The sequence below is a fragment of the Eretmochelys imbricata genome, chromosome 14 (genome assembly GCF_965152235.1).
Source record: "Eretmochelys imbricata isolate rEreImb1 chromosome 14, rEreImb1.hap1, whole genome shotgun sequence".
NCBI classification, from domain to species: Eukaryota; Metazoa; Chordata; order Testudines; family Cheloniidae; genus Eretmochelys; species Eretmochelys imbricata.
Window position 1 is genome coordinate 44744853 of NC_135585.1, and position 21779 is coordinate 44766631.

The following is a 21779-nucleotide window of genomic DNA, read 5'->3' on the forward strand; positions in this document are numbered from 1 at the left end:
GGAAGCTGTTGCATCCTGCCAAGGCATCTGGCCGAGCTGTCTTTTGAGTCTACACGTGCCCGACAGCTGGAGCCAGCAACAGGGAGGAGTCAGCGTTTGAAGCACTTGTCTTGCTTGTGCTTTCACTCCTGTTTCAGGTAACGGGCAGTCCATGAACTGCTGGTGGACGTTTCGGGGTCATTTTCTGACCTGCTGAAGAAGGCACCTGTTGGAGGAGGAGGGGGGGGTGAAACAGACCTGTCAGACTCAAACTGGCTGATGGTGCTCACGGCTCTCGGGAGAGCTGCTGATGCCCCCTGTGTAGACCGGCGCTTCTGGAGCAGGGCCACAAGCACAGACCAGTGGGACCCCATAGTCATGCGGATCTGGGATGACTAGAACTTGCTCATGAAGAAAGCTAGATTTCTGGAGCCTTGTGAGCAGCTTGCCCAGACCCTTCAGCACCATGACATATATGCGAAGGAAGCCATTCCTGTTCAAAAGTGGGTTTCTACGCCCCAGAGTCCTACAGGTCCGTTGCTAACCAGTTTGGGGTTGGAAAGTTGACTGGACGGTAAAGTGGTGGCCGAGGTTTCTGAGGAGATCAGGTGTGTGGTTTATCCAAAGGTGGGGGCATAAACTGCTGGCTTGGAGAGAATGGGGTTTCCCCACTGCACTGGGCCACTGATGGGATTCATGAGCCTCTTGCTTGCCCTCCTCAAGGAGCAGGAGTACCTACACTGCAAAGGGTACTACTCCATGGGCATGCAGGCCCCTGGGGACCACAGAGGCCAATTTATGGACGCCAACGTGGGCTGCACGGGAAAAGTTCATGATGCCAGGGTTTTCCGCCAGCCAGGAGTCTACCTTCATGGACAGGCCGAAACACTATTCCAAATGACAATGTCATAAATGGAGTCACTGTTCCCACGGTTATTCTAGGGGATCCCATGTACCCCCTTTTGCCTGGACTTATGAAACAGGATCCTGATCACAGAGGCCCTGGTAAAGAAGGTTTAGTTACATTTTCAGTAGGTGTAGAATGGCGGTTGAATGTGCGTTTGTCAGACTGAAATCCTCGAGCCTGAGTCTGAGTTTGGGCTTACTTTGCAGTGTAGACATTCCCTAAGACCCAGTGCATCAGACCCTAAACAGATTAATGGCTAACAAAGTAAAATAAATGATGTGAATGATTTTTCTTGACACAACCTCTTTGCTACAGCAGCAGCAACAAACAACAAAACCAATGTCAAGTAAAAAAAACAGCAGTTAGGCATGGAGGAAATGCTAGTCATGATATATTTGACAAGTGCCAGCATCTTTCATCCTGAAGCACATGGGGTAAAATTTCCAAAAGTGCCTAGCTGACTTAGAAGCATAATCACATTGACTTTCAATGAGACACAGATTCCCCAGTCCTTAGGGCCTTCTGAAAGGGGAATGCAGGCTCTGAGGTCACTTGGGCGCTTTTGAAAATTCTACCCATTGAGTAGTACTTGAATTCCTAGGACTCCGATTCAAATTAATACACAGGAACTAATTGAAGGCATGACAGTAGTTGAACCATTGAGGGTACATCTACACAGCAGCTGAAGGTGAGCCTCCCAGCCTAGGCAGGCAGACTCGTCCTAGCAGGGCTTGTGCTAGCGTGCTAAAAATAGCTGGGTGAACATTGTAGGGTGGGGCCAAGCCTGGGTGACTAGCCCAAGCCTCCGCTGAGGTGGGGGATGTTGTAATGAGCTGGATGAAACCTCGTTATGGTTGAGTTAAAAAACGTATTCTAACTGATGTGTGAACACACCCTTCTAGTCACATACCTGTCAGGATGAGTTAAGCAGAAGCCCCTTCCCCCGCCTAAGATAAGAGGTGTGTGAACTTGCCCAGGAATTTGGACTGAGTGGGCAGAAGGGCTTTGCTGAGAGAGAGAGAGAGAGAGAGAGAGAGAGAGCGTGCTAGAGGGGAAAAAAGCCAAGCAGTAGCCCAGTGCGAGCCTGGAAAAAGTGAGTGTTTGGATCTAATAAGGTGGCTAACGAGACTTGGGGCAGTAAGCAAAGAAGCTGCTCCTTTTGTTCTTGGTTCCTCATGCATTCAGAGAAGTTGGACTTTGTACATTCCTTGTCAATAAATGAGATCAAAGAAAATACCAGACTCCATCAATTTCTACTTCCAATGGGGACATCCCCATGGCTCCAAACTTTGCCTTGCCACTCTGGTCAAAAAGGGGTAATGATACACAGTCTTTACCCGACATGGGGATACACATTGTGTGTGGGGCGGTTTCAAACCTAATGTCCTCAGCCTCTACTCAGGGTTGTCTTGTTTTTGCAGCAGAAGAGCTGAGAGTCTCTGTCTGGTCCCAAGAGAAAAACAACCTGCTGCTTAGAGTAATAGGTATTATCATCATTACATATGATAACTCTGGCTATTCTTGTTAGCCATACAAATGTCCAGTCCCGCTTTCATGATTACAGTCTAATCACACATCGTAGGAAAAGGTATTTATTGGTTCAGAATTTGCCATCTTTTAATTTTATTGTATGTCCCTGTGATGTTTCTTGTGGGTGCCTAGGGTTGTGCGGTACCCACTGCCACCTGCCCTTAGTGTGGGAAAGCCAAGTCTGTGCCTGCCGGGGGTCAGCTCCCCAAATCCACTGGTCATGGGTGACACAAGCACTCCCTTCTAGGCCTATGCAGGCCCCGCTGTTACTGTACAGGTTAGCGACAGGCTCGCTCCAACACCCGAGCCAGGTCCACCTCAGATCATGGCTCTGCTTGACACACAGCACTAAGAAATGGTTACAGTCAAAAGAAGTCTGACATTATTTACCGAACCACAGAGAGTCAAGTAGCAGCAAGTAAAAGTATTGGGAACAAATGGTTACATATAAAACAAAATCATACCCTGCGTTCTGGAGCCCAGACTTGATTAACAGGAGACTCTCACGTCTTGCAGAATATTGCTCACCCCAAAATGCTTGCAGAGCATTACAGCTAGCCTTGGCCATGACCCAGGTTTCCTGAAGCAAATACACTGTCAGTTGCCTCCCAAGTGAAGGATTTAGTGTTTTTCTTTGCCTAGTATAGATACCATAACTCCTTAAATATTATCCGTACATACATTTTGCAGTGATTATGATGACCAGTGGGCAGCTGGCTCTTCGTAATCTCACATGTCACCCTTTGGTATTATGCAGATATCCAACCCAATGGATCGCTGTAAAAACCTATGCCCTCTGCCACTTGGCACCAAAGGGGTTCCTGGGTCACAGTCCCCTTGTTCTTGTGTTATGAGACAGGGAGAACAGAAGAGCCTAATCTACCGCCTCTACACCATTCATTATTTTATACACTTAAGTCTCCTCTGACCCATTGCTCCTCTGACCCAGATGTTAGTGATTTGAGATTCACCACTTCTTGTGGTGCATCCCCCCTCTTCTGAAGCTGGCCTGCGCCGACATCTACCTGAACAAGGTGGAGATATTTCTGGTGGTCGTGTTGGCGGTCATGGCCCCTGGCCTGCTGATCCTTGTGTCTTATGCCCACATCATCCTCAAGATGTCTTCTGCTGAGGGAAGGCGCAAAGCCTTCTCCACCTGCTCCTCACACCTCGTGTTGGTGACTGTATTCTATGGATCCGTGAGTGTTATCAATTTCTGACCCAAGTCAAGTTATGGAGGGGGCAGAGACAGGCCATTCGGCCTGCTGTACATTGTCCTCACGCCCATGCTGAACCCCGTTATCTACAGCCTGAGGAACAAAGGGGTGCAGGCGGCCTTGAGAAGAATGTTGGGGAGAAAAAAAGTGTGCTACCGTCCAGTATCCTTGCTGATGGTACCTTGCACTGTAGAACACTGAGTTCTTTTCACTGCTCCCACAATTTGGGCAAGTCATTTAGGGTGAATAGAGTTTCAAGGTGCTACCGTAATAAAACTGACACAACCTCTTGACCCTGACTGTGCCTGCCGGGGGTCAACGCCACATCTCCACCGACCAAGGGCAACACATGCACTCCCCCTAGGCCTATGCAGGCCCCACTGTCACTCTGCAGGTTAGTGATAGACACTCTCCAACCCCCGAGCATCTCCCTGGAGCATCCAGCCCCTTGTCCACTGGACACTTGCGGTAGTCACAGATTGGCTGCTCCCAAAGGATCAGTGAAGCCCAGGTTATCAGTTCTACCTTAGAGCACCGCTCCGCTTAACACACAGCACTTAGATACGTTTATAGTTTAAACAAGTAGATGTTAATTGAACAAAGCACAGAGATCCAAATAGCAGAAAGTAGAAGTAATGGAAACAAAGGGTTATATACATAACATACATTCTAGAGCCTAGACTTAATTCCCAAGATACTCTTGTGTCTTGTAGAGTATTTCTCACCCTGGATCCCTGCAGCGCTTTACAGTCAGGCTGGCTGGGACCCTGCTTTCATGAAATAAATGCGCGGTCACTTTTTCTCCCAGGGGAAGGACTCAGTGAGTTTCTTTGCACTCCCTGATACACCAGACCAATCCTTTGATCCTATTCACAAACAGGACACCCCCTCCACTCTTTGTTTCACCCTGCAGATTTACTTTATAGATTCTGCACTCTCTCAATTTGCATCTTGCTCAGTATGCAAATAGGCCTACACCGAGAGGCGTACAATACACATTGCCTGCCTGTCCAGACAGGGAGATAAGGGTCTGCTCAGGGAACCCAGAACCATAAGCCACTGTGTCACCCCTCCGCTTTAGCAAGAGTGAGCTTTGCTGGAGGTTAGACTGTGTATTGCTCCCTCCCACATCCATCTGCCTGCTTCATAGTAAACGCCTCAAGATTCTGCCAATCTTAACTTTGCCTTGCAGGTAGCCATCACTGACCTCCAGTTCCTGAGTTCCCCAAAGACATATCTCTGCAGTGTCTAGTCCCTGTCACTGCACACTCAGAAATTATTGAGTTCACTGATTCCAAAGAGTTTACTGTTAGTTTAGCTGAAGACTCACACTTCACTTCAAGATCATAGCACTGAATTGGTTTATAGTAAAACTAAGGATAAGTTTATTAACAAAGAACAGAAATGTAAATGATACTAAGCAAGAGAAAAAGATACAGGTCTGGTTACAAACAAACCAAACCAAACCATGCTTTCTAGTGACTAAAACTTAAATCTTAGTAAGTTACAATCTTTGCCTAAGCAGTTTTCTCACTCACATCAAGTTACCAGCATCTTTAGCTCTCCAGGCCAGGGATCCAACTTCCACAGAATCAGAGGGTGCTGTTATCTTTGTCCCCAAATTGAGGGATAACTAGAATGGCTTTTTGCTCCTGCTTGTATTTTCCAAAGTCCATTGTCTGTCTCACAAGTTAGAAAGATTTCCTTGAGGTGCAGATTCGGACCCCCAGCGTGCTCACTACATTGTTTCCTCCATCACTTATTAGCTTGATTGCTTTGTTTACCTTATATGGAAATGTCTTTTTATTGTCCTCTCCCTGTAATTAAGCCAATCAGACAGGTACATGCATATTCCTTTGTCTAGGGCAGACCTGGATTCTGTACGGCCTCCAAATGCCATTTTAAGAACTTATTTCCCGCACGTATACATAACTTGCTATACACAACCCGTACACACAGAACACAAGGATTTTCGGGAGCAGCGTCACCATTTTGCACACGATACCTAACGTGACACCGCTTAGATACACATGACGACAACAGTGTGTTGGGTGTAGTGAGTGTGTCAGGCCTGTTGCGAGTTACAGTCTAGAGGGCCCTTTGCTGACTCAGGGGCTCTTAAGGTCACAGTTACCCCCTGCCTGGTAGGAACACCTCCAACCCACATGACCTGCCTTAAGGCCAAGACCTTAAAGACTTTGTTTTGAGTATGGACACATGACTCCTTCAATATTATCCACACCCACATTTCACACCGATTAGGATGCCTAGTGGGCTGCCGGCTTTTGGTAGAGACCTCACATGCCACCATTGAGTGAAGAGTTATGCAGATATCCAACCCAGGGGCTTCCCGTAAAACCCTAGGCAACCCCTCTGCCGCTTGGCACCACGGGATTCCTGGCTCACACCTCCCCCACTCTCACTGAGGCAGTAGGGTTAGCCACTGGCTAATCCACATGCGTTGCCTCAGAACCCTCGTGCCTGGACAGTGCTTCTGTCACACATTTTCCTTGCCCTTCACGTGTGCAGTTTCCATACCGTACTCATGAATGTCTGAACTCCAGCGTTGCAGTCTGGAGCTGGTACCTTCTCTTCCGTGAAGCCCTGCCAAAGGAGAATGGTCTGTTAGGACTCTGAACTTCCTGGGCAGTAGCTATAGCCTTAATTGCCCCACAACTGCATATTTCCTTTTGATGACTGAGTAATTTTGTTCAGTGATGGGTCAGTTGTTTACTTAAAAAAAAGCAATAGGACGCTTCTTATTGCCCTTGCCTGCTTGCATCAGTGCGGCTCCCAGGCCTATACTTGATGAATCTGTGCAGAGTTCAAACATTTTATCGAAATTTGGACCGGCTAGAGCCAGTGTCACTGACAGAAGTCTTTTCACTTGAGCAAAGCCCTCCTGACAGGCTGTAGTCAAAACCACCTTGGCAGGCTGTGTCTTTTTGCAGACATCTGTCATCACAGTCGCAATGTTGCTGAAACCTTCCACGAGTCTTTGGTAATAATTCGGCAAGCCTCTAAAAGACTGAATTTGCTTTTTGGTTCAGGGTACAGGCCAGTTAACAATGGAGTCCACTTGTAAGGGTTTCTGGCAAATCTGGCCCCGTCCTGCCAATGGCCTGGATAAGGGACTTTCGCCCCTATCTTGCATTTTGACACTTTTACTGTGAGACCGGCACCTTTGGGTATGTCTATACAGCAATTAGACACCCGCAGCTGGCCCATGCCAGCCGACTCGGGCTTGTGAGGCTGTTTCATTGCAGTGTAAACTTCCAGGCTCAGGCTAGAACACAGGCTCTAGGACCCGGCAAGATTGGAGGGTCCCAGAGCTTGGACTCCAGCCCGAGCCCAGAAGTCTACACTGCAATGAAACAGCCCCACAAGCCGAGCCCTGAGAGCCTGAGTCAGCTGGCATGGGCCAGCCGTGGGTTTTTCTTTGCAGTGGACAAACCCTTTGAGTGTCTTCAACACAATTTCTCTGTGAGCCTTATGCCCTGCCCATGCATTTCTGAAGATTGCAATATCATCAACGGAGGCCAAGTAAACGTGGTTTAGAACAGACCAGGGACTTGATTCATTTTAGGCTAGTTACAAAATGTTCCGAGCCTTGTGGCTTTTGAAACTGATGCACTTCCTCACGAGCCCTGTCATGAAACTGAGCTGGAAACTTCATCAAATATTTGAGCCCTCGCTGCTTGGCAGGTTCCCTTGCTCTTCTGAAAGCTGATCTCTGTTCAGCCACGTCTTTCTCAAAACCTTGCAAAATCATTCTCTCATTTTGTGGCATCCCCCAAAGCTGCTCTCCCCACTCCCCCGCCCCCCCAAGAGCTCGCTGCATTATTATTTTTCTTTTGCAGTAAATCTGAGAAATTTGACAATCAGTGTGTGAGGTCTGGCAAGCCAGGATCTGCTGAGCTCTTTCTAAACCAAATTTAAAATCATCCAGCATTACTCAGCAGGTCTGACTGGACTCGGTACAAGTGCATGTCCACTTGGGGACCCGTGACCTGCGGTGATAACAATGACCCAAAACAGCCTTCTTAAAACAGTGTTGTTTACTCTTAACAGTAGGAACACAGCACAGCAAGAGACAAGGCAGGCTATGCTTCCTCGAAGAACCCCCCAGCCTCTGGAGGTCAGGAGGCAATTGCACCCTCTAAACCATCTCAACAAACCAGGCTCTCCTCTATTCAGGAGGGATGCAGTCCTGGGAAAGCTGGGCTAGCAGGCCCACCATGGGTGGGCAGAGGTAGCATGTCACAGTTAATTGTCCTTGGTGTTTGCAGAGGAGCTCTTCTCTGAGCTATTGTCCATCTTCCTAGGTCGTTTCCTGAACACCCGGCTGTTGAATTAACCCAATAGGTGCATACAAAAACATCTGTACAATATTCAGACAAGCATCATACAGTATTCACAGACTTCTACAGTGTAGCCCATAGAGCTCGCTTTAGCATTTATTTTATTCAGCAGTAATGCAAGGAACCTACAGGCCTGTATCCTGTAAGACTGGGGTTGTTAATTATTTTTGTCAAGGTCCAAATTTCTTAGTCAAGGTATAGTCAAGGTCCAGACTTCAGAGAAACATTTTTCACACCATAGTAACAATAATAACAACAACAAGTAATTTAAAAGATTTTGAAGTCCATTCAAAAACATCTGGCAGTCCGGATTTGGCCCGCAGTCCACCTATTGACTACCCCTGACATAACATATTATAAAAGTTGTATCCCAGACTGTGTGCAGGGGGAGAGAGAGATGTAGCCCTTGGGAGGTGCCAGGATGATGGCCACTGGTGCTAATGAGAAAGGTGATGGTGATGAGGAAGATAATGGCTAACATTTCTGGTTGTTCTGCAAGGGATGGTGGGAGTATATGGATGTTCACATGTACAGTATGTATTATTTCAGTCTACCTTGCTGGGTTAGAGTGTTTGTGACCTTGCTGAATGTATTAATAAATGATTACAAAGACAGAAGGGTTCCTAAAGTGTGAGTGTTGCAACCGTGGACATCGGGGTTCCCAACTGAACAGTAACTTTAATAACACTGGGCCTGATACTGGGACAAGAACCTTCAATACCTCAGAGTGATAACTGGGAATTCTTAAGTAATCAATATAATTAATATACGATTCATAGATCAGGCTACAACAGGCAACTCCAAATCCATCACAAGACTATTAAAATAATATTTTTCCCCCCACTTTTCAAATAAATATTTTTCTGGCCATCACCCTTCTCAGGGCTTCCTTTACCTCCTTGTTCCTCAGGCTGTAGATCAAAGGGTTCAGCTTTGGAGACACCACTGAGTAGAACAGGGAAAGCAGTTTGTCGCTGCCGAGTGAGTAGCTGGATTTGGGCTTCAGGTATTCATGATGCCAGACCCGAAAAACAAGGTCACCACGATGAGGTGGGAGGAGCAGGTGGAGAAAGTTTTGCTCCTGCCCGCGGCTGACGGAATAGTGAGGATAGCGTGGAGGATACGGATGTAGGATACAAGGATGAGCAGGAAGGGGACCATGATGAAGGTGGCAGAGATGGTGTAAACAGCTATTTCATTCCTGTAGGTATCCGTGCAGGCCAACTTCAGCAGCGGGGGCAGGTTGCAGAAGAAGTGGTTGATGCGAATAGGCCCACAGTAGGGCAGAGGGAATATGAAAGTTGTCTGCCCGACTCCCACCAGCACCCTGATGAGCCAGGACACACTTGAGAGCTGGAGACACACACCTCTGATCATCATGGTCGTGTAGCGCAGTGGGTGACATATGGCCGTGTAACAGTCATATGCCATGGCAGCCAGCAGGCAACACTCAGTGATCCCCAGGAAGGAGAAGAAATACATCTGTGTGGCACAGCCCAGGAAGGAAATACTCTTGTCCTCGGAGAATAAGTTCACCAGCATCTTGGGGGTAGTGGACGAAGTATAACCCATTTCCAGAAAGGACAAATTCCAAAGGAAGAAATACATGGGGGACTGAAGGGCAGGGTCCACCACCGTGATCGTGATGAGGAGGATGTTGCCCACCATGGTGATGAGGTACAACAGCAGCACCAGAAAAAAAAAGTGAAACTTGGAGCTCCAGGATATTGGAAAAAGCCACAAAGAAGAACTGTATCACAACTGTGTGGTTCCTGCTAGCCATGTCCTACAGTTGTTTTCTATCTGTGGAGATAATAAAATCACAGAGGCATAGGACTGGAAGGGACCTCGAGAGGTCATCTAGTCCAGTCCCCTGCACTCATGGCAGGACTAAATATTATCTAGACCATCCCTGACAGGTGTTTGTCTAACCTGCTCTTAAAAATCTCCAATGATGGAGATTCCACAACTCCCTAGGCAATTTATTCCATGCTTAACCACCCTGACAGTTAGGAAGTTTTTCCTAATGTCCAGCCTAAACCACCCTTGCTGCAATTTAAGCTCATTGCTTCTTGTCCTATCCTCAGAGGTTAAGGAGAACAGTTTTCCTCCCTCCTCCTTGTAACAACCTTTTATGTCCCCTCTCAGTCTTCTCTTCTCCAGACTAAACAAACCCAATTTTTTTTAATCTTCCCTCATAGGTCATGTTTTCTAGACCGTTGATCATTTTTCTTGCTCTTCTCTGGACTTTCTCCAATTTGTCCACTTCTTTCCTGAAATGTGGCGCCCAGAACTGAACAGAATACTCCAGTTGAGGTCTAATCAGTCGGGAGTAGAGTGGAAGAATTACTTCTCATGTCTTGCTTACAACACTTCTGCTAAGACATCCTAGAATGAGGTTTGCTTTTTTTTGGAACAGTGTTACACTGTTGACTCATATCTAGTTTGTGATCCACTATGAGCCCCCAGATCCCTTTCCGTAGTGCTCCTTCCTAGGCAGTCATTTCCCATTTTGTATGTGTGCAACTGATTGTTCCTTCCTAAGTGGAGTACTTTGCATTTGTCATTATTGAATTTCATTCTATTTACTTCAGATCATTTCTCCAGTTTGTCCAGATCATTTTGAATTTTAATCCTATCCTCCAAAGCACTTGCAACCACTCTCATCTTGGTGTGGTCCGCAAACTTTATAAGAGTACTCTCTATACCATTATCTAAATCACTGATGAAGATATTGAACAGAACCCAACCCAGAACCAATCCCTGTGGGACCCCACTCATTATGCACCTCCAGCATGACTGTGAACCACGGATAACTACTCTCTGGGAATGGTCTTCCAACCAGTTATGCACCCACCTTATAGTAGCTCCATCTAGATTGTATTTCCCTAGTTTGTTTATGAGAAGGTCACGTGAGACAGTATCAAAAGCCTTACAAAATCCAAGATATACCACAGCTATCGCTTCCCCCCTATCCACAAGGCTTGTTACCCTGTCAAAGAAAGCTATCAGGTTGGTTCATAACTGGTTAAGTTGGGTTGTAGCGGGGTGGTCACCTGCTCCAGCCTTAAAGGGCTTAAAACAGCCCAGGACTGTGGCTGGGAGCAAGCAGTTCCCAGGCTGATTGGGGGAAGCAGGCTCAGCTGTGGCCACACCCCAATCAGGGCTCAGCTGGCCCTTATAAGAGGGCAGTAGGCCAGGAGCAGAGAGTCTCCTCTAGCTGTAGAGAGATACGGGCCTGGCTGCTGGGGAGCATACCACAGTACCTGAGGTGGAGGAGGGCTGGGGAAAGGCCAGAGGAGCTGGGGAGGTGAGGTGGGGATAGACGGTGGGGGTTCCCTGGGGAGGGGAGACCCAAATCTGCAGGGTACTGCAGGGGGCAGCACCCCGGGTAAAGGGGCACCGTGGTCCGGGAGGGACACGGGGGCCAGCGGCAAGAGGGACCCTGGCCTGCAGAGGGCGCTCCGGAGGCTGGAAGAGCTAATTCCTAAGGACGACCAGCAGGAAATGACACAGGGTGAGTCCCGCACCGTGACATTGGTGAATCGTATAAGAAATTTATATGCATATATACATAATCTCTGATACAACAAATTTTCAGTGGTGTTTTCATTTGTGGATGCCCAGTGTAGGACATCTGGTACTTTATGTGCAGTGGCACTAAGATCCCACAGCTCCCACTGACTTCAGTTGGAAAGCCAGGCTCAATGTGTCACAACTTGGACATCCAAAACAGGAGGCATCTAAAGCAAGTGTCCCGTTTTAAGAACATCAGCCTGAATCTCCCTGCTCTGTAAAACGAGGAGAGGATTGCTCTGTCTCACCAAGTAGACCAGGCTTTATTTCCTGTTCCCCAGGTCAGGTTACAGAGGTTGATATCCCTGGCTCCGATACCAGCCAGACCACATTGGATGTGTCTACACAGCATTTTGGAGCAAGCAGGAGTGAGTCTCCCAGCCCGGGTCAGCAGACTTAGCCCACCCACCTCACTAGACTTCATATCCTGAGCTCCAGCCGCACCTGCTATCATTTTCCTGTGAGAGCTCATCTGAGAGCACAGTGATCGCTATGGAGCATTTAGTGATTTAATGAAGTCAAGACAAAAATGATCAAAGACAAAACCACCCCATCCCCTGTGGGAGAACACTTTTCACAAAGTGATCACTCTGTGTCTAAGCTATCAGTCCTCATCCTCAAAGGAAACCTGCACAGCACTTTCAAAAGACAATCCTGGGAGCTTAAATTCATAACTTTACTAGACACTCAAAATCATGGACTGAACAGAGACACTAGATTTATGGCTTATTACAACAATCTGTGACCCCCACTAACCACCACCCCCCCAGCTGCTTTTTTCCACCCCCTTCCTTTCCTCCCTATGACTGGAGGGGTAGTAACGAGCCACTTCACTTTGAATGGTCCCTTGAAATGTGTGTTAACTACTTATGCCGAACAATCTGTTCCCCTTTGTATTTATCTGTGACACGCTCTGGCTTTGTCTACATTAGCACTTTTGTTGGTAAAACTTTTGTCGGTCGGGGTGTGAAAAGAAATATCCAGGCCTGACGGACAAAAGTTTTACGGAGCGCCCGTGTGAACAGCGCTGTGTCGGCGGGAGACACTCTCCTGCCGCCGAAGCGGCCGCCGCTTGTTCGGGTGGTTTGATTTTGCCGGCAGAAGAGCAGCTGCGCGGGAGACCTTGCTGCGGCACAGCTTTAGCGGCACGGCTGCGCCGTTGTGAGGTCCGTAGCGCAGACCCAGCCTCCGTACATTTCCCAGCCAACAAGAGCAGCTCCGTGGACGCTCAGAAGCTTGTCTCTCTTGCCACAGAAGTTGGTCCAATAAAAAATATTACCTCACCCGCCTTGACTCTCTCATATCCTGGGACTGACATGGCTTCGACAAACACTGCATCCATCCATCCATCTATGATTTGAGGACTTCAATAGCACAGACACAGGTGGGAGGTTTTTCGCAGGAGTGGGTGGGTGAGATTCTGTGGCCTGCCTTGTGCAGGAGGTCGGACTAGATGATCATAATGGTCCCTTCTGACCTTGGTATCTATGAATCACTTTCATAGAGACCCAGTAAGACTGTACTTAGCAGCCAAGATCCTGATTACATTTTTTTCAGGCACAGAACTCGAAGTTCAAGGGAGTTGGGTGGGTAACTCCCTTAGGTTCCACTGGAAATTCCAGCTATAAATTATAAATTATTCCTTAGTATAGCAAAATGGTAAGGGGAGAGGAACAACACACCAGCGGCTGACTCCCTGCTCCCTTGTACCATGTGTAGTCATTTATACCGATGCAAGGTGAGTGCAAAATGACTCCATATCAGAATTACCCACTTGTACTGGCAGGAGTGTTTCCATACCCAGTCACCACTCACATTGCTCACATAGAAATGACTACACAAAGGTACAAAGCAGTGGAGAAAAAGGACCAAGCTAAAGATATGCACCGATGTGCTTGGTTAAAAAGCAATAACGTGTAGGAAAAGCATTGACTTTAAAAAATATTTTAATCTAATATAATCATGTGCTTTAAAACTTGCGAGCAGCGTGTTGAGCAACTCTGAAGAAGCCACACCTTGAGGAGTCTGAGTATTTAAGTTCTTTTATGCCTCCATTGAGACAGGTTCCCTGGTGCATTGAATCCTTGCAACGTAAGAGAGTCATAGATGAGACAAAGACTCTTCTTTTTCTCTCTTTGGGGTGGAGAATATACAGCTTGATAGTCAGGGTCAAAGTTTCCAGGGACAGCTGTTTTGAACAAGGGATGGTGGAAAATTTTCCATCAAAACTTTTTTCACTAAAAAACTGGGTTTCCAATGGAAGACAGAAGTGTCTGCTTTGGAAGACAGGAATCCCCAAAACTTTTTGAAAAGGGGACTAAAGTCCTTAAATCGCTGATTTTGAACTTATTACCCATGAGGAACCTCATTATTTCGCTCTCTCTGAGGTACTTCTATGGCCTACATTGGAGTAAGCGCCTCACACAATTTCTTTAGCCTCACAACTCCCCTGTGATGTAGGCAGCACTGTGATCCCCATATTGCAAACAGGGAGCAGACACACCCAGAGACAGGGGGCAGCTTTTCAAAGGTATTTCAGAGCCTGAAGATGCAGAGAGGCCCCATGTGGGATTTTCAGAATCGCCTAAACAGGGAAGGGCCAAAATCCAAAAGGCCCAGATTCACAAAGGAACTTGGGTACCTAACTATCACTTTAGGCCCCTGAAGATCCCAGAGTCAGGCCCCCTCTGGGATTCACAAAACTGCTGCTGAGCTGCCGTCAAACGCTGTCTGTGCCTAAACTCCCTGGGCTCCTGCTTTTTTGCAGTAAAATTTCCCAAGATGCCTCTGGGCATGGGCTCCGCAGCCCAACACCAACCAGACAGGCACATGAGCCCCAGAGCGATGTACGAGCTGGGAGGAGATAACCAGTCCTCTGCCTCATTTGTCTGTGGGGCCCAATTTGGTAAACATGGTCAGAGCTCACCTACCAGATTGGGCCCTTTTAGGAGATCCTATGCAAAGCAAGGATGGCTGGAGTTGGGGGAAGAGGAGGACCTCCCTCATAACTTTTAACCCAGTGGTTAGGCTATGTAGTTGGGGTGTGGGATAACACTGGTTCAAGTCCCCCTTCTGGCTCAGGGGGAGAAAGGATTTGAACAGAGATCTGCCACCTCTCAGGTTTCATAGATTCCAAGGTCAGAAGGGACCATGGTGATCATCTAGTCTGACTGCCTGTATAACACAAGCCGGAGAACTTCCCCCAAAATAATTCCTAGAGCAGAACTTTTAGAAAAAATATTGAATCTTGATTTATAAATGGTCAGTGAGAGAATCCACCATGACCCTTGGTAAATTGTTCTATGGGTAATCACCCTCACTGTTACAAATGTATGCCTTATTTCCAGTCTGAATTTGTCTAGCTTCAACTTCCAGCCATTGGACCATGTTGTACCTTTCTCTGCCAGACTGAAGAGCCCATTATTAAATATTGGTTCCCCATATAGGTACTCAGACTGTATGGAAGTCACCCCTTCACCTTCTTTTTGTTAAGATAAATCAATTGAGCTCCTTGAGTCTATCACTCTAAGGCAGGTTTTCTAATCCTTTAATCATTCTTTTGGCTCTTCTCTGAACCTCTTCAATTTATCAACTACTTGTCCACAAAGCATAACATGTTCCACTGCTCCATGAAGCTACTGTCTGTTGTAAAGAAATATAAAAAACAAAAATAAAATCATAATTTAAAACATTTCCCAAAGCTCACTAACCACAGCAGCAATCCTGCCCCTAATTCCCCTGCCTTGACCTGTGATCTTGAAGTTCTATCTAGGACTTTTACTTCTTTTCTGTTTCCCATACACAGAGTAAGCATATACTTTCCAGCTGAGCCTTTTAAAGCTGTCTAGGGGATTTGAACACACAGTTCCCACTAGTTTTATTGTGAATTGGATGACTGAATTCCTTAGACAGCTTTGAAAATCTCAGCCTCAATGACTTTTTTTTTATTTTATATTAAAGCAAACAGCAACAGAAGGAATGAAAAAGTATCCATGACAGAGAGCACAGTGTGTGTATTGCCTCAGTAATTTTGTTTTAGAAGTGAGCACAAAATGGTAGCTGCCCCCAGGAGACTGCTAGCAATTTAGACCCCAATTCCCCACAATACTTGAGCACATGCTTAACTTGCAGGGCAATCTAGGGTGGCGAAGGATGGGGATGCGGATTGGGATTGTAATGTCCCAAACTGTGCATGAAAAGATGGCGGAGAAGAGAGGTTTATACTGGTTTTATTTCATGCCTAGGATTTCAATATTTCTTAGGATTTAGGCTGGAGTGCATGGTTCTATGATTATGATTTTATCTGAAGTAGAATCTAATCCTCTTTCCAAAATATCAATTTCCGTTTGAAGCCCTGGTCTGGATTCTCCAGCTAGTCCTTACACTGCTGGCCAAAAGGAGGAGGCAGGTTTTAGAACGAGTCTAGAATTAAGTGGTGCCAATGTATTAACATTTAATTCTGTGTTCTCCTCATTACACGGCAGAGTTTGTTTGGTTCCACTAGATGCAAGCCATGGCAGATGCAGAATAGGGAAATCAAATGTCCATCAGAGAATTCATCCTCCTGGGATCCAGGAATACCCAAAAACTGAAGGTTCTTCTCGTCTTGCAGCTTCAAGGGATCTACATTGTGACCACGGCTGGGAACATCCTCGTTGTTGTGCTATTTGTGGGTGATCAGAACCTTCACACCCCCAGGTACTTCCTTCTGCTTGGAGATCTGCTTCACTTTGCCCATCTTGACCAGAATGCCGGCCAGTCTCCTGACTGGGGACAGACCCATTTCAGTTAGCAGCTGCATCATGCAATTTATACTTTTGATTCTCTGGCAGGTGGTGAATTCTATCTCCTAGCTACAATGTCTCATGATTGGTATTTAGTGATATGTAAGCCCTTGCATTATGCAGCCCTTATGAATGGCAGATTCTGCCTCCAGCTAGCAGCTGGTCTTGGATGAGCAGATTTCTGATTACTTCCATATTAATGGGTATGATGTTACAATTGGTTTTCTGTAGACAAATTAAATTACTTTTGGTGATTAAATCCCCATGACAAACCTTTCCTGCAGTGACACCCACACACTGGACCTTATAACTTTCACCCTAGCCTTTATGTTCACCCTACCCCCATTTCTTCTGACAGTGAGGTCCTACGTCTTCTGGGCATGCCCAATGCTCTGAATTCAGAGTCTCTTTCCATGAAACTCTGTGCGAGTTGCTTCAAGTTCACTGTTTTCCAGACACGGCTAGTGGCAAGCCCATTTGCTGGGCCACTCAAAAAAAGAAACACAAATGGGAGTGAACTCACAAGAAGGACTTTATCCTGAACCCTCCATAAGGCGCAGTGCAGACACTGCCCCAGGAGCAGACCAGGAGACGGATTTTGTCCCCGAGAGTCCCTGGCTCTTCCCTTGCCCCAGAGAAGAGGTAACATGAACCAGTTCTAGGCCCCACTGCAATTCACAATCCTCCCCCCCGCTCAGTTGCCGCCGAACCCCGTACATGTCACTTGGAGTTGGCACCTAAATTTTGGAAGTGACCGTTCCCTATGTACTGATGTTTGTGTCTCTGAGGGTGCGCCCTGCTGCTCCATTCTAGGTGTCTGGAATCCTAAGCCTGAGCGCAATGCGTGAAGATGTACCACTTTAACTGTGGACTCAGTTATACCGGGATAAATGTGGAGAAGCCAATGACTGAAATTCTTGAAGCTGCCTAAGGAATTTGGAAGCCCAGTTCTGAAAACTGATGGGAATTGAGGCATCCAAATTTTCTAGGGACCTCTGAAAAATCTCAGCCTTCTGAGTACAAAGTATCAGATGATAGAAATTTTTTTTGGAATATCATATAAAACTTTGGAAATACAGAACAATCACCCACTATCAACCTTGCATTCCTCACCATATCACAACGGGTTTTGACAAACAAATCATCTATCCAGCTGGTCAGAACATGTTTCTTTTTCCCCCCAGGGAAAATTTTGACTTTTTGGACAAAAAAATAGATACCCCTCCCAAACCCATTATTTTGTTTTCAAACAACCAAATTTTGAAAAATTTCAGCTGAAAACTGAACTATTTTTGGCCCGAAACTGCTAAAAACAAACATTTTCAGACAAAACTGCCACCCTCCAAAAGTTTGGGGGTTTTTGGCAGCAGGTTCAGTTTTCTGATGAAAAATCAATAATTTGCAAGGGAAGCATATACTTTCCATAAAGATCATTTAATCACACTCCCAATTCTCAAAAAAAGTTGATGAAAATTTTTTGACCAGCCCTAATAATCTGGTTGGTCTGACTCAGCCATGTCTAGAATGTTCTTCATAGTCACATATGTGTATTACACTAAGGTGTAACAGAGATGGTTGGACAATATTGGTCAAATGAGGTTTGGATTAAAAACAGGGTGGGGTGGAAATCATGAACATTTTAGTGATTTCCCACCCTCATTTTCTGACCAGATCCATAGAATATTAGGGTTGGAAGAGACCTCAAGAGGTCTTCTAGTCCAATCCCCTGCTCAAAGCAGGACCAACACCCACTAAGGTGTCAAGCCAGGCCTTAAAAACCCCTGAGGATGGAGATTCCACCACCTCCCTAGGTAACCCAGTCCAGTGCTTCACCACCCTCCTAGTGAAAAAGTTTTTCCCAATATCCAACCTGAACTTTAGGAGGTTCAACCCTCTAATTTGTCTAGATCCCGCTGTATCCTATCTACCACTCCTCCCAGTTTAGTGTCATCTGAAAATTTGCTGAGGGTGCAATCCACACCATCCTCCAGGCCATCTAGGCCATGACCATCTAGCCTATCATTGCCAAGAGGAAAACCTCTGTCCCTGCTAGAGCCACCAGGAAGTAGAGCTGCAACATGCAGCCAGTGAAGGAAATTGTGTTGCTCTCTGACAAGAGGTTTTCCAGCATCTTGGGCATTGTAGCAGTGGGGCAGCAGATGTCTAACAAGGAGAGGTTGCTGAGGGAGAAGTACATGGGGTTGTGCAGCTTAGCCTCAGTCCATGTGGCTATGAAGATGAGGCCATTGGCAGCGAGGGTTATCAAGTAGACCAACAGAAAGGCAACAAAAAGGGATAAGCAAATGGCTGGGCAATTGGAAAGTCCTGTAAGTATGAATTCAGTCACCATCATTCCATTGTCCATTTCTCTGCTTGAAGAGGAGCTCTCCTGCATGAGGTTAAATAAAAGCGATTTCATTATGTGAAATTCTATGCATGGGAATGATGGATGGCCTTAGTGTTAAGGCAAAGGAGTGGGAGACAGAAGATCTAGGTTCTCCTCCACAGGCATGTGCCGACCTGTTTTTCCCAATGATAAACATTCTCAGATTGGTTAAAAGCAAAAACCAAAATGTATCAAACTGAAACATTTCATTTGGGGTAGGTTAGTCAAACTCTCTCCCCCTGAGCTGCTTCAGCGATCCATGGGCGTTGCAGTGTGGGTGCTTCATGGTCCTGTTTTCCTCTCTGAGCTGGACTCCCTGGCTGGATTACATCTCATCTGATGGACTGCAATGGAGGTATAAACAGGGGAATATCGACTAGACATAGAGGGGTTATTTACCTCTATATTTGGAACTGGTGCATCCGCTGCTGGAATCCTGTGTCCAGTTCTGGTGACCACAATTCATGAAGGATGTTGATAAATTAGAGAGGGCTCAGAGAAGAGACACAAGAATGACCAAAGGATTAGAAAACACGTCTTATAATGGTAGACTCAAAGAGCTCAATCTATTTAGCGTAACAACGAAGGTTAATGGGTGACTTGATTACAGTCTGAGTACCTACATTGGGAACAAATATTTGATAATGGACTCTTCAACCTAGCAGAGAAAGGTATAACAAGATCCAATGGCTGAAAACTGAAGCTGAACAAATTCAGACTGGAAATAAGGCATACATTTTTAACAGTGAGGGTAATTAACCATTGGAACAAGTAATCAAGCATCATGCTGGATTCTCCATCACTGACATTTTTAAATCAAGATTGGTATTTTTATTAAAAAGATCTGCTCTAATTCAAATAGGAATTATTTTGGGGAAGTTTTATGGCCTGTGTTATACAGGAGGTCAGACTAGAGGATTAGTGGTCCCTTCTGGCCTTCAAATCTATGAATTTTTGAATGGTTCAAGCAGAAGGGAGTCCTCAGTGCATCAAGGGAGATGTAGTCCAGCCCACAGCTCCCACGAAGTATCATGGCTGCTCAGTTGGGTGCATCCAACTGCCCTGAAATTGAATGTTTTGACTGGATTTGACAAACTGATATTTTCATTTCAAATCATCCTGATCCAGGACAAAATATTTCATTCCAATTTTCCATCAGGAAAAAAATTGAAAATGTTTGGCTGAAACTCCTGTGAAAAATTGATTCTGACAAAACTGCATTTTCTGTCAAAAAAACATTTTGATGGAAAAATTCCCAAGCAGCTGTCTCTGTTTGCTCCTCTCCAGACATATAGTGCAATATAGACTATATATTTTGTTAGCAGCTCAGCCACTTATCAGCTATCTTCACCCTTTCTAACGTGTCATTGATTGACTTCTCTCCCTGCCAGCTTTCTCTCCATTTCTAATTTAAATAATACCCCTACAGATTTTTTTTTAAAAGTACTAAACTCGCAATCTGATCCACCTCTGTTTATGGTAGGGGATTAGCTGGAACAGTTTGATCAGAGCTGTCGCTGTGATAGAAGGATAGGTGCAGCCGCACTTTAAGAGATCAAGGACACCGCATTTCAGCACCGAGTCCTGTCGGTGGCGTCAGTGGAAATGTGCGGACCAGGCTCATGCATGGGGGTGCAGAAAAACCCCCAGAGGAGCAGGGTCCCTGACTGAGGCTGGGGCTGCTGACACCCCCTTCCCACCTTTGTCTGAGGTGTGTCCCTCTCTGTCTCCCAGCCATTGCCCTGAGCAATGGGGCTGTGAATAAGAGGCATCTTTCTTTCCCTTCCCCTCCCGTACTCCTGTCTAGCCTGCGTGGTAGTGGGGAGGGGGGGAAAGGGGTAGTGGCTTCAAACGAGATAGGGGAATGTGGAGCTGACAATCCCTGCCTCCTTAGCCCCCACTCCCCCTTCCATCCATACCCATGATCCCCTTTCAGTGTTTCTCCCCTCCCCTTGGCCTGACACTCCCCACCCTCAATCCTCTCCCCTACCACGCATCCCCATTTATCAGCAATTCATAGAGTTTAAGGACAGAGGAGACCATCAGGTCCTCCAGTCTGACTCCTGCATAGCCCTTACATTTCACCCAGTTACCTGTGTTTTGAACCCAATCACTCATGTCTGGCTAATACAGCTTTCAGAATGGCAGCCAGGCTGGGTCTGAAGACATCAAGAGATGGAGAATCCCACACTGTCTTGGGGATTTTGTTCTAATGGTAAATTACCCCCCACTGTTAAAAACATGTGGGCCTTATTTCTACTTTGAATTTCTCTGGCTTCAACTTCCAGCCATTGGTTCTTGTTCTGCCATTCTCGGCAGCCTTCACTGATATTGACTAGCGTTCTTTTTGGTTTAATCAGAATGTCACTTGGTACTAAAATCAAACGCCTTGCACAAGTCTAAGTAGATCACGTCTATGCAGTTACCTTTACCAACCAAACTTGTAATCTCAAGGAATGAAATCAGCTCAGTTTGACAGGATCTGTTTTCCATAAAACCAGGTTGACTGGCATTAATTATATTCCTATCCTTTCATTCTTTAGCAGTTGAACCCCGTAACAACTTTTCTAATGTTTTGTTCGGGATTGATGTCAGGACAACCGGCCTATAGTTACTCAATCACTCTGCTTGCCTTTTTAGACCATTGGCACAACATTATCTCCCTCATTCCCCCTCCCCTTGCCACAGCCCCAAACCAATCTCCTATTTCCCCTCCCACCACATATTCACCCTCATTCTTTGCCCTCCCATATTTCCTAGCTCTGCACCCAAAATAAGGACCTTGAAATGCAAAGAGCAGCTCACCTTAGAGGCAGAGTATGTCAGAAACCCCTTCACCAAATGACCCTGCAACTGGTTTGTCAGTTTACACTCGGTTCCAATGCTCAGCACGGTTGAATTACTAACTGGTTAATAAAGTTATTCAATTTCCATCTGTTTAAATTAAGGCTAACATACTTGACAGTGCTGCTAAAGTAAAATCAGAGGCTGCATGTGGATTCTAGAGCTCTTTGAAATCATCCTGTAAAACCAGAAATT

At 46.1% G+C, this 21779-nt stretch overlaps 1 pseudogene; it reads right to left on the reverse strand.

The window, feature by feature from the left end:
* Positions 1-8841: 8841 nt before the first annotated feature.
* Positions 8842-9777, reverse strand: LOC144274119 (olfactory receptor 10A4-like; annotated as a pseudogene).
* Between the last annotated feature and the right edge of the window lie 12002 nt (positions 9778-21779).